At 44.2% G+C, this 11,209-nt stretch overlaps 1 pseudogene; it reads left to right on the top strand.

The window, feature by feature from the left end:
* The first annotated feature begins 991 nt into the window (after window positions 1-991).
* LOC123090169 (flotillin-like protein 2) lies at window positions 992-1,892 on the top strand (annotated as a pseudogene).
* Window positions 1,893-11,209: the final 9,317 nt, after the last annotated feature.

Raw genomic sequence — 11,209 nt, 5'->3', positions numbered from 1 at the left:
CATGCGGGAGCGCCAGCGATGATGTCGGTGATGTGCCGTGGAAAGTGCGCGGCTGTTAGCCATGAACCTTCTGTAGCAGTTTTTTTCATGAGCCCATGTTTTTTTATGTTCGGGCCTTGCCATAATTAGCGGATTAACCATGAAAAAAACATGACGCTCGGTTTGTTGTCAAATGGTGCTGTGATTTTCGGATCAAACCATGTTTCTCTTGTACTTCCTATTTCCTGTTCGACTGAATAGAAGTGCAGAAAGTGAACACACCAACACGACTGAAAGCAGTCATATTCAGTTATAGAGGTATACATTTATACAAGATATACACAGGCAGGTGCGGCCAGTAACCCAACTAAGTCCTGAGCTGACCTTGCTAATCCTTTACTCGCGATAAAGACGCAGATGATAAGGAAAGGTTGTTATGGAGAGAGCAATGGGAGAGAGAGAATCACATGGCGGCAGGTGGACCTGAACATATGCTTCAACAAAGAAAACGACAACGTAGGATCATGGTGTGTGATTATAGGCGGAGGCTATTAAATCTCACGCGGAAATCACGGCTGAGCGATTCTCGCACGATCCGAAGTTCACACCCAATCGACCGTTTCCCCAGTTGATGGCCTGCATGTGTGTTGTGCTAAAAGGGTCGCTGCCATGGTAGCGAAACCCGTAGCTAGAACGCTGCCAGCGCCAAGTTGAGAACTTGAGATCGTCAGTGGTGCATGCACGACAGGGGCGGCGAGAGGCTATGGTGCATGGGAGGAGAGAAAAGAAGGAGAGGGGAAGCTTGGGGACATGGTAGTTTACCCGGGGGCTGCCGGTCGGCACGCTAAGAACGAATGGCGGCGACAGTGACATTTTTTCTCAGTCCTCTTGGTCGGACCGGTTGAACACCAGACTGGATCGGACCGACAATTTTCTAGGCCGATTTTAGCAGACCAGATCGTCCATTTTCTCTAACAAGCCAGGACCGAGCGTGTCAAACACCGATTGAGCCATGAGCGGTACGTCCAGCCCTGCCCACCGTCGAAGCGAAGCTCCTACTCCATGTGAAGTTGATCGCGCTGTTGCACTCGTACGGTAGGAGCCACGGGCACGACATGGTGAAGGGCTAAAGGGCTGATCGAGGGTGAGACCCGGATGCTGGTGGCGTAGCTGACCATGGACGAGATCTTCACCTGCACCAAAAAGTTCAAGCAGGAGGTGTTCAGCAACATGCAGAAGGAGCTGGACCAATTCGGCCTCTTCATCTACAATGCCACTGTGAAGCAGCTGGTGGACGTGTCGGGGCATGAGTACTTCTCCTACCTCAGCGAGAAGACACAACATGAGGCAGCGAGTAGGGCCAAGGTGGATGTTTGTGGAGCGGGATGGCCTCACGTGCCAGAATGCCGCCAAGGTGGACGCCGAGAACAAGGTGCTCTCTGTGCGGCAGCAGGGCGAGGCACTCAAGGAGAAGGCCAAGGTCAAGGCGGAGGTGTGGGTGTTTGAAAACACTAGGAAGGCCGACAACGCCGCCTCAATGACCGACCTCACCATGAAGGATTGAAGGGGAAGGCTGGGACTAGCAGGCCAAGGTCGCCGAGGTTGAGGCCACCAAGGCTGTCGCCATCCGCGATGCCGAGCTGCAGATGGAGGTTAAGACGAAGAACGTGCTCTGCCAAACTGACAAGCTCAAGGTTGAGCAGCTCAGTAAGTCCACAGTACACTACGACACACAGGTTGGTTATGCAATAAGCATGTATAAAAATATAGTACTAGGGACAAGAGAAAATCATACTTATTGACCTCAACATTTTATATTTTGTAGGTTCAAGAATCGAACACGCTTCTTCTACAGCTGGCAGAAGGCGGCGGATACGACATTGTATAAGGAGATGAAGGCGGCGGTGAGGTGAAGCGGCCTAGCAGAAACACATGCATGTCTCGATATGGGAGGAAAGGGAGGGAGATAAGGTGAGGGTTAGCGGTGCAACATGCCACACGAGGAAAGGGGTGAAGAGATGACATTGAGGAGGGAAATGAGCTCGGTCCATGGCATGGGTCAGAGTAGAGGAAGGTTGATCCATGGTTTGGCCAAAGGGGTGATGAGCGAGGGAGAAGTAGAAGCCCCCCTCGCATATCTTGGTGTGCGAGCAAGTCCGTTGAGGTGGAAGAAGCCTGTCATTTCATGACGGTGTTGGTGACCTTGGCGTGATGTTGTTCGCCGGTTTGTGGGCGGATCAGGCAACCGTCTGGTCTCTCGACCCCCCCCCCCTTCACTAATTTTGGTGAGAAGAGGGGAGGGATGAAAGGGTGGAGGGGTGGGAGATGAGGTCGCCGATTCTGTTGGTTGTGGGGGCGAGGGCGGAGAGAGGAGAGTGAGCGACGCCGGTGAAGTCTATGGATCTCGAGAGGGAGGGGAACAAGAGAGTGAGTGGTGCGGAGAGGGAGTGGATAGAGTGCGGTCGTGCGGGAGAGGACAGCAAGTCGTATAGGAGGGGTATAATGGGAATATCATAAAAATAAAGCTTTATTTATACGTGTACACTATATATATTTAGAATAGCATAAAATATTTTCTCAATAAATTACTTAAAAATATCCAAGAAATTAGAGATGACCGACTATCATTGTATAAAGGGGAAATCCGTTCTTTGCTCGTGAAGAAATGTAACATAGTTTTTTATGGGCAATATACCACATACCCTAAATAGTAGATATTCGTGAGAATAACCATCAACATGTGATTTAGAGGTGAGCCTAAAATTATTAAAATTGGGAAGCCACTCAATCTACTAGAAACTGCTCATTTCTAGCATTTGTCCAATGAATATATATTTTCCATACCACCATCATAAAAAAATTATTCTAATCTTTGTTTATATTAGAATACCTTTGTAGGTCATAAAAACTGATGGATTTGATTGTGCTTCAGAGATGTCGACTGACAAAGACCCTGATGTAACGATGATGGAGGGGGCTAAGAATTTAACGAGTTTTACACAACCAAAAGAGGTGCATGCAAATAATTGTTCTTCTTTGTATGTATGTTGCACATGATGTAATACTCAAAAGGTATATTTTTATATATATTTAATTTGGTAGAATATGAGAGAGATGAAGATGGATTATGTCGGGGGTTAAAAAAAACCATTCAGAGGGTTTTTGGGGCGACGTCATTGGAAGGGGAAAAAAATTCACCATGTTTTATACAACAAAACGATGTGCAAGTGATGATATCCCACAACAACGGCGCACTCAAAATAAAGCAAACCGGCTGGAATTACGATAAATGTTTATGGCAACATTTATTCTCAACTGGTATTCCGATGAGTAAATATTTCAAAAGCCCATAGCAACGCACGGGCATTCTACTAGTATTAATAAGTACTAACTTTATGAGGACCAATCTTTCACCCAGAGACAACAGTTTACATTTCCAACTGCTAAGTCTTTTTTGCGGTCTCTCCTCGAAGTGTTTCCATTCAGCATTTGTGAGTCTCCGATAATGTATCAGTATCCCCAAATATGTGATCGGAAACTGACCCAACCCGCATCTGAACAGTTCAGCGTACAGGTGGGCCTCGTCTTGAGCCTCGCCAAAGCAAAACAACTCACTTTTATGAAAATTGATATTTAGACCCCGAGAGTTGCTCGAATGCTGATAAAATCAGTTTTATATTTCTCGCTTTCTCGAGGTCATGATCCATGAAGAGAGTCGTATCATCGGCATATTGAAGTATAGAGAGACTACCATCAACTAGATGATTTACTACCCCATCAATTTGGCCATCAACCTTGGCACGCTCAATCATGACCGCTAGCATATCCGCCACTATATTGAATAGCATGGGCGATACCGAGTCACCTTGTTGCAATCCCTTCTTCGTTTGGAAATAGTGTCCAACGTCATCATTGACCTTAATGGCAACACGACCTCCAGAAACAAAGCTATGGATCATAGCGCGCCACTCTGCAGAAAATCCTTTCATTCTGAGAGTCTGTTGAAGAAAAGGCCACTTGACTTTGTCATAAGCCTTTTCAAAATCTATTTTGAGTACCACCCCATTTAACTTTTTGCGGTGTAATTCGTGGACTGTTTCATGAAGGATAACAACTGGATGTGTCTGCCTTGCATAAAAGCTGTGTGTGAAGGCCGAACCACATGTTCAGCAACCGAATTTAGCCTAATAGTCGCAACCTTCGTGAATATTTTAAAACTAACATTAAGGAGGCAAATAGGTCTATATTGTTGTATCCGTTCAGCCTCATTAACCTTAGGTAATAAAATAATCTCACCGAAGTTTAAGCGAAACAATTCTAGTTAGCCAGCATGTAGGTCGGTAAACAAAAGTAGGAGATCCGGTTTGATGACTTCACTGAATTTCTGATAGAACTCAGCGGGAAAACCATCCGGACCCGGGGCTTTGTTATGCTCCATTAGGAAAACCGCCTTTCTAACTTCCTGCTCGGAGTATGGGGCTGTTAGAAGGTTGTTTTCCTCATCAGAGACCAGAGGGATGTCATTTGTTTGGGTCTCATCCATCGAGAAGTTTCCTTCCTCTGGGGCTCCGAACAAATCTATAATACCTAAATAGTTCATCCCCACTACCTTATTTCTCTAGACATGCAAGGTATCCAACTCAGCAGCCTTTCCACATCAGCAATTACTCTTATTTATCTTCACTTGCCAGCTCGCCACATCAGCATATGTTTCCAACAAGTCGTTTTTAGGGGTAAAAAATTCACGCTGGCAACCGAAGTGATCCTCTTTGGGCTTCTGTAACCGATGAGGCGGCGTAATAGCTGAGAAAGAGAAGCCCATCCATCTATCTCTTCTTATCTCTTACTCTTCGTGGCAGCAGAACGGGCGATGCCTTCAATCACCACCCACGCACCATCCATGCCCAGCAGCCGGCCGCTCCGGCGTTCATCCAGTCCATGCGTCTCCATGCGGGCGAGCAGAGGCACCCCGAGCCGCCACCTCCTCCTCTCCTTCTCCTGGCGCCCGAGGACAGCGACCTTCGTCGCGTTGATCTGGCCGCCGCCTCACCTGCGGCTTGATCTGATCTGGGGGAGATGGTGAGGGGTGGGGGCGGCGGAGGTAGGGGAGAGGGAGATCTGGTGCAGGACCACCACGCTGCAGACTTTAGGCACCCAACCCCGGCCACCTCGACGACTCCGTCTTCTGAAGGACGACCTCCACCACCTCCTTTCTGCACAGAATGCGATGACGGCGCCGCCTCTCAATGACTTCACGTGCTCCCGCAAAAATTCCCTTTCAGACAGTGGAGCAGCATCGCTCCCATAGTCTTCAACATCAGGTTGGTGTCTGTGTCTTACGGCTAATGTAGCTACTTGGTACTTATCTCTGTACAACAGTACTATCGAGATGTTCTAGCAATAGCATGGTTTGTATGTTTATGCATGCAGGTATACAGTCCTGTCTAAACTTTCTTTTATATTTTACCCAAACCAATATGACCTCACACAACAGTGGGCTGCTATTGAATCATAATCTCAGATGCGAATGATTGACAATTTTTTTCTCTAATCTTGATTGGGTCTAATCTTTATAATTGCAAAACTTTGACACTCCCAGGTTTGCTGCTTCAACTTCTCACGCCTATATTTTTTTTTTAAATTAAATTGTTTTAATTTCCAAACGCATCATTCATCAATTATGTCACTGAAGTAGAGATTGGTTGTGGTATTATCTCTATACTATCCTATCATCGGGGTGTTCTAGCAATAACAAGGTTTATTTGTTTATGCTTGCATGTATACAATGTACTCTAGCGACGCGGATTTTTGGGACATGGTGCCACGCGAGGATGAAATCTGGGCAGTCCATGCATACTGCAAGATTAGCACTTAATATAGCGAATTAATGAATACCGAAATGATACAATGAGTTAATTTGATGAATACGCGTATGTGATAGGCATCTTAAATGGACTGGTGGTCTAGGCACTGGTTGGCATTTAAACGTGTCTGACTCACCTGTTGTACGTCTTGAATGGCACTTAATAAGTGTGGACCTGCCGTTTTTGCTGTGATTTGTTTTGCCTAAGCTCATTTTGTGTCCGTATAACAAGGGGAGATAGCTCCGGCGGAAACAGATGTTAACAGGTTAGCCTATCGAGACTCTACTTGATCCTTCTTTTGTTTATTTGATCGCTTCAAGCTGTGCCCTATTCTGCTTCTTTTGTTTATTTGGTTACCGCTTGATCATTCTTCATCTTGTGCTTCCTGGAACATTATGAGTAGTGAGTACTGTGTGGCTTATGCGTTTGCTTAGCTACCCTGCGCAAGTCTCATTGACACTTATGTTTTGTTTCGATTATAAACTTGTTTTCTCCACACAAATGCAGCAATTAATACTTCCTGGGTGTCCTGATGGGCTGCAGGACAGTCATGGGTGGATTGATGGGGGTGCAGGCCGGTATTAATTTTCCTTTGTGATCAATTAAATGGCTGTTGGTAGTAGGATATTTATTCCCGTTTAAAAAAAATCCATTTGGAGAATAATAATAAAGGAAACCATGGCATTTTCTCGAAATCCTGATCCCTGTTAGTTGCACATCGTTATCTTCTGCATGGCAAGTGCATGCAAGAATTTGTCACTACGTGCAATTTCTGCTCGTTAGTTGGTATCTCGCTCCTCACATGCAGGACTGCAGTATAGACCCATCGTCAACCTACCACTTGAAGAACCAACAGGACAAGCTAGGTCGCAATGGCATCAAGCTTTCCCGACAGCCATTCACAATATTGGTGTTGGAGGAGTCAGTGAACTATTCTACATCTCTATGTTTTTTCAAGAGAAGCTACATATCTCCATGGTTGGGTTCAGCTAGCTACGCAGACGAACAAAGTCGCAAGAATTAGAGCTGCGGGGTGGATAAAGGATGGTCTGCATGTTGCATTTAAAAGATGATGGGTGCCTTCACGTCCTGTCAGCCATTTACAGTAAACGAATGGAGCCAGGCTGAAAAAGTTTATGCTGGTCCCGTCGTTTAAAAATTGACATGCTGTCGTGCCAGAACCCAGTCCACACCGTGTGCTACCTCACGGGTGACCGTTGGGGCTAAGATGCTGGCCACGAGCAGAGTTCAATGCGTGTGTTGCGTCGCGGGGCACGGCTGCATGTGTCAGCTGGGAATACGCGTCTATACCGTTTGCTATACGCAGAGGGGAGATCATTATACGACGGAAGTGTATTTAATTAGCACAAAACGCGCGGGAGCGTGCGGCGTGGATACCGACCCCGCGTGATGGCATGTCCACTTGCCATTATTCGGTACTCTAGGCATTTTTATATTAATCCCATATCAATATGACACACAAAACACTGACCCCAATAACCTCTCTGCCCTTGAATCAGGATATAAAATACGGCTGACGGACAAAAGATATTTTTTCTCTATTGTTGAATCCAGCTAATATTTATCATTGAAAAAATTCAGACACTTTTAGGCAGGTACTTAACTTAATCTTATTCATCTGAGTTTAACCGGAAGTACATGTGCCGCAGCATACTACCAATTTGGTGTCATTCCAAAATAACATGTGCACTTGACTTTTGCTCACTCCTTTTACACCCGTGCAATTCTACACATGTTTATTCTTGATATACCAATAGGTCACTGCAGATTGTGTTTAGAATATGTTTTCTCAATGGTAGCAGAACTCCATAGATATTTTTAAGAGAGGAATATCAAGTAGATATCCACAGATTATATATCTTCAGAGTATATTGTTTTTGCTCAAAAATATATACCTTAAGAATCCATTGCTAGCCGTTAACTCCACGGAAAATGCTAGCTGCCAATAAAATTTTTTTAGTGATCAACAGCGTGAACAATACTATGCACAATCTCACTATACAAAATTGCTGAGATGCCGGATGCTCTATCTTTTTATTTCCATCATCTGCTTTTCTAGGCAAATTTGACAAATTTGATCTGTGGACAAAATTAAATCACAGAATGAACTGCCCGTGAAACTATTTCACGCGGCTGACCTTTTTGTGTGACGCCCGACACGTAGGCGTCACATTACATTGTGCAACGCCTCACAGATAGGTGCTACACGCCTGGCCAGCGTTGCATCCCAGACTGCCTAAAAATTGCTAAGTCATTGTGCAGAACCTAAGAGCTAGGCGCTGCACTGTATAGCATGGCGCCTAGCTCTCAGGCTCTGCACTGGTGGTTGCACTACAAAATGAAGCAACCACTAGTGCAACGCCTAGAAGCTAGGCGCTACACTGTATAGTGTGGCGCCTAGCTCCCAGGCGCTGCACACTAACTTAGTAATTTTTGGATCACACGGGTGCGACGCTGGCCAGATGTGTAGCGCCATCTGTGAGGCGTTGCACAGTGTAGTGTGGCGCCTTCGTGTCGGGCGTCACACAAAAAGGTCAGCCACGTGAAATAGTTTCACGGGCAGTTCATTCTGTGATTTAATTTTGTCCATAGGTCAAATTTATCAATTTTGCCGCTCTTCTAACACTTGCACTCCAGAATTCCTCTGCAATCCTCACGTCACTCTTCCATCAGTTCTGCCAAAAAGGCACACAGCAGATACATGCACGCAATGAATCGGATCAAGGATTCTATCACAAGGAAGTCTCGGGGTGAAGACTACAGTATCCAAGTGCCGCATGAACATCACATTTATCACTGTTGGCTACATCAAAAAGGTGAATGACACCTCAAGACATTTTCAGCAACGTGGACCCCAGCAAACAGAAATTGATACATATTAGTTCCTCTGCTTATTAACAAATAATATTTATAAACAACAGATTTATTTCTACATGTACCGCATTTGTAAATATACTGTACTACATACTTGCATTCAATATACCTTTTGTTACTACTCCCTCCGTTCCTAAATAATAAGTGAATCTACACTCTAAAACATGTCTACGTACATCCGTATGTTGTAGTCCATTTGAGATGGCTAGAAAGACAATTATTTGGGAACGGAGGGAGCATACACTTCTTAAATTTCCTCTTTCAACTTAAGCCACTGTAATTTGCACTCCTAACATACTATGGTTCTCTACGAATATCAAGTATTTCATTCTTCTGAATGGTTAGCGCATTGGTTCTCTAAAATTAGTCCTCAAATACCCGCATCAACGCGCGGGGAATCATCTAGTTTTTATAATAATTAGTGATATAAGATTTAAGTTGCTCATGCCCCTCAATCACTCCCTCATCCTGTTGTAGGAAACGAATAATTTTTTTTCGGTGTCTGCCATTGGCGACTCCATGAAAATATCTAGTATTTGAATCACCTTTCAAGATAAACTGAGAGTTAGAATGTTGATACCATTTGAGTTCCTCTTCACGCAGCATGTTAGCTATCTGTGCATTCAAAAAGATTTTAGGCATGTTGACTGCAATAGACAAAAGAACATTAGTTATGGTAGTATTTACTTACAGCTGAGAACATAGGAGCATTATATTATGTTCAATTATCAGTAGCTTAGTGCTGGATTTGGAGAAAGATCGCTATAAATTTGGAGCTTACACTATTGCTTACATAATGCCATGCATCTTCGCACCATTGATGTAGTTACTAGTTACAGTGGAGTGGAACTGTGGCAGTGTTACATACCATGAGTCCATGACTGGTATTCATGAACTGGAATATGGAGTTGTTATCTAAAACTATAACTCCTTGGACTCAAATCTGAACATATTTTGGGAAATGATGATAGACTTTTAGTATAGTGTGCGTGTTTTAGAGTCGTTGACTCGAAATACGGTTTTGGCATGATTTTGAGTCGTTGAGTGAGTCGAAACACGGATTTGGCATGATTTAGAGTCGTTGAGTAAAAATACGGATTTGGCATGAGGGAAGCTAGAGGCCAACTCTGCCAGCACAGTCAGAGGCGGAGCTTGAGCATAATCCAAGACGGGGCCATTAGCTGAAGGGAGGCAAATTAATAGGGAAGGAGGGGCTAATCTCTAGTTCAAACACTAGTTAGGCCTAAAATAGAGCATATTATTCAATGGTTGTAAAAGTTAAGGGGGGGGGGGGCCTTGCCCCCGTTGGTCTACACAAAGCTCTGCCACTGAGCACAGTGCCTGGCCGATGTCGAGCTTAGGATTTTGATCTCATGGCTGTGAAGGAAAAGCACGGTTGAATTTCTATTGAGTTCGATTTGATGATTTGATCACATGCGTTCGCACGTCTGTGCTGCTAGTGTTTTTAACTCCTGATTATTTTTTTGCCTTCATGTTCCCCCTCATGAATCAGTTGATCAATAATAAATATTTGTCCAATGGAGTTGAACCTTTTTACTGTGCTTTTCCCTCACAAAAACCTTCTACTTCATGAGAATGGTGCTTTCACTTAAGAAATGAATATTCTTTTGACACTATGTATTGGTAAATGGTTATGAGGATCCGTCTGTTAAAAAGATCAGATGGATGCCAATGTTAAGGTATATGTATGAAGAACTAGCGGCTGAAATTTGTTGATGGCAGATGCTAAGGTACAAGGAGATCTAGCTTACACGATGACGTAAGTCGAAACAGTGGTATATTCTCCTTCATGTGAGGTTAAGGGTTTATTTTGACCAAGGAATTTTATTCTCTTTTTTACATTCCCTTTGCCACATATGCCATGTGGTTGGAATTTATTGTCTAATTCGTGAACATGTGTGCTGGAATAGACTAGGCAACATGGATGTGTTTAGTTCTAATAAAATATCGGGGATATATGTTTAGTTGTGACAACACGAATGAATGGCTTTTTGACAAAATCCTCTAGAGATCTTTTATTGTCCTGTATTAACACATATGAAAGCAAGTATTCAATTCTGATATGCGATGCTGCATTGAACTTTCACCAGTCGGAATAGAGTTTTTTGCTAGCCTCCATGCAATGTTTTGACCTATATTTCATAAACTCTGCTATTGTTTCTGAACCGTTGTTGTGTCCGACATGCTTCCACAATGCTCCAACCGTCATCCCTCCTCCGTTTCGTATCAACCAAAAGACTGTAGGCTGACCTAACCGAAAAAATGCCTGATCACTCATAGTGCCATGCCCACCAATCGCTAGACGTCATGGTACTGCGCGGAATATTCATAACAACGTTGACATTAACGGGATTCATATGCTGACAAACAGCAGTCCGGTTCCAATGTCTAGATGTACTGTCGATCAATCCCGTGAGAAGAACAGGGGAGTTGTCCAAATTCCTTGTTTT

Source organism: Triticum aestivum, chromosome 4B (genome assembly GCF_018294505.1).
Source record: "Triticum aestivum cultivar Chinese Spring chromosome 4B, IWGSC CS RefSeq v2.1, whole genome shotgun sequence".
NCBI classification, from domain to species: Eukaryota; Viridiplantae; Streptophyta; class Magnoliopsida; order Poales; family Poaceae; genus Triticum; species Triticum aestivum.
This window is presented reverse-complemented; position numbering and strand designations above follow the sequence as displayed.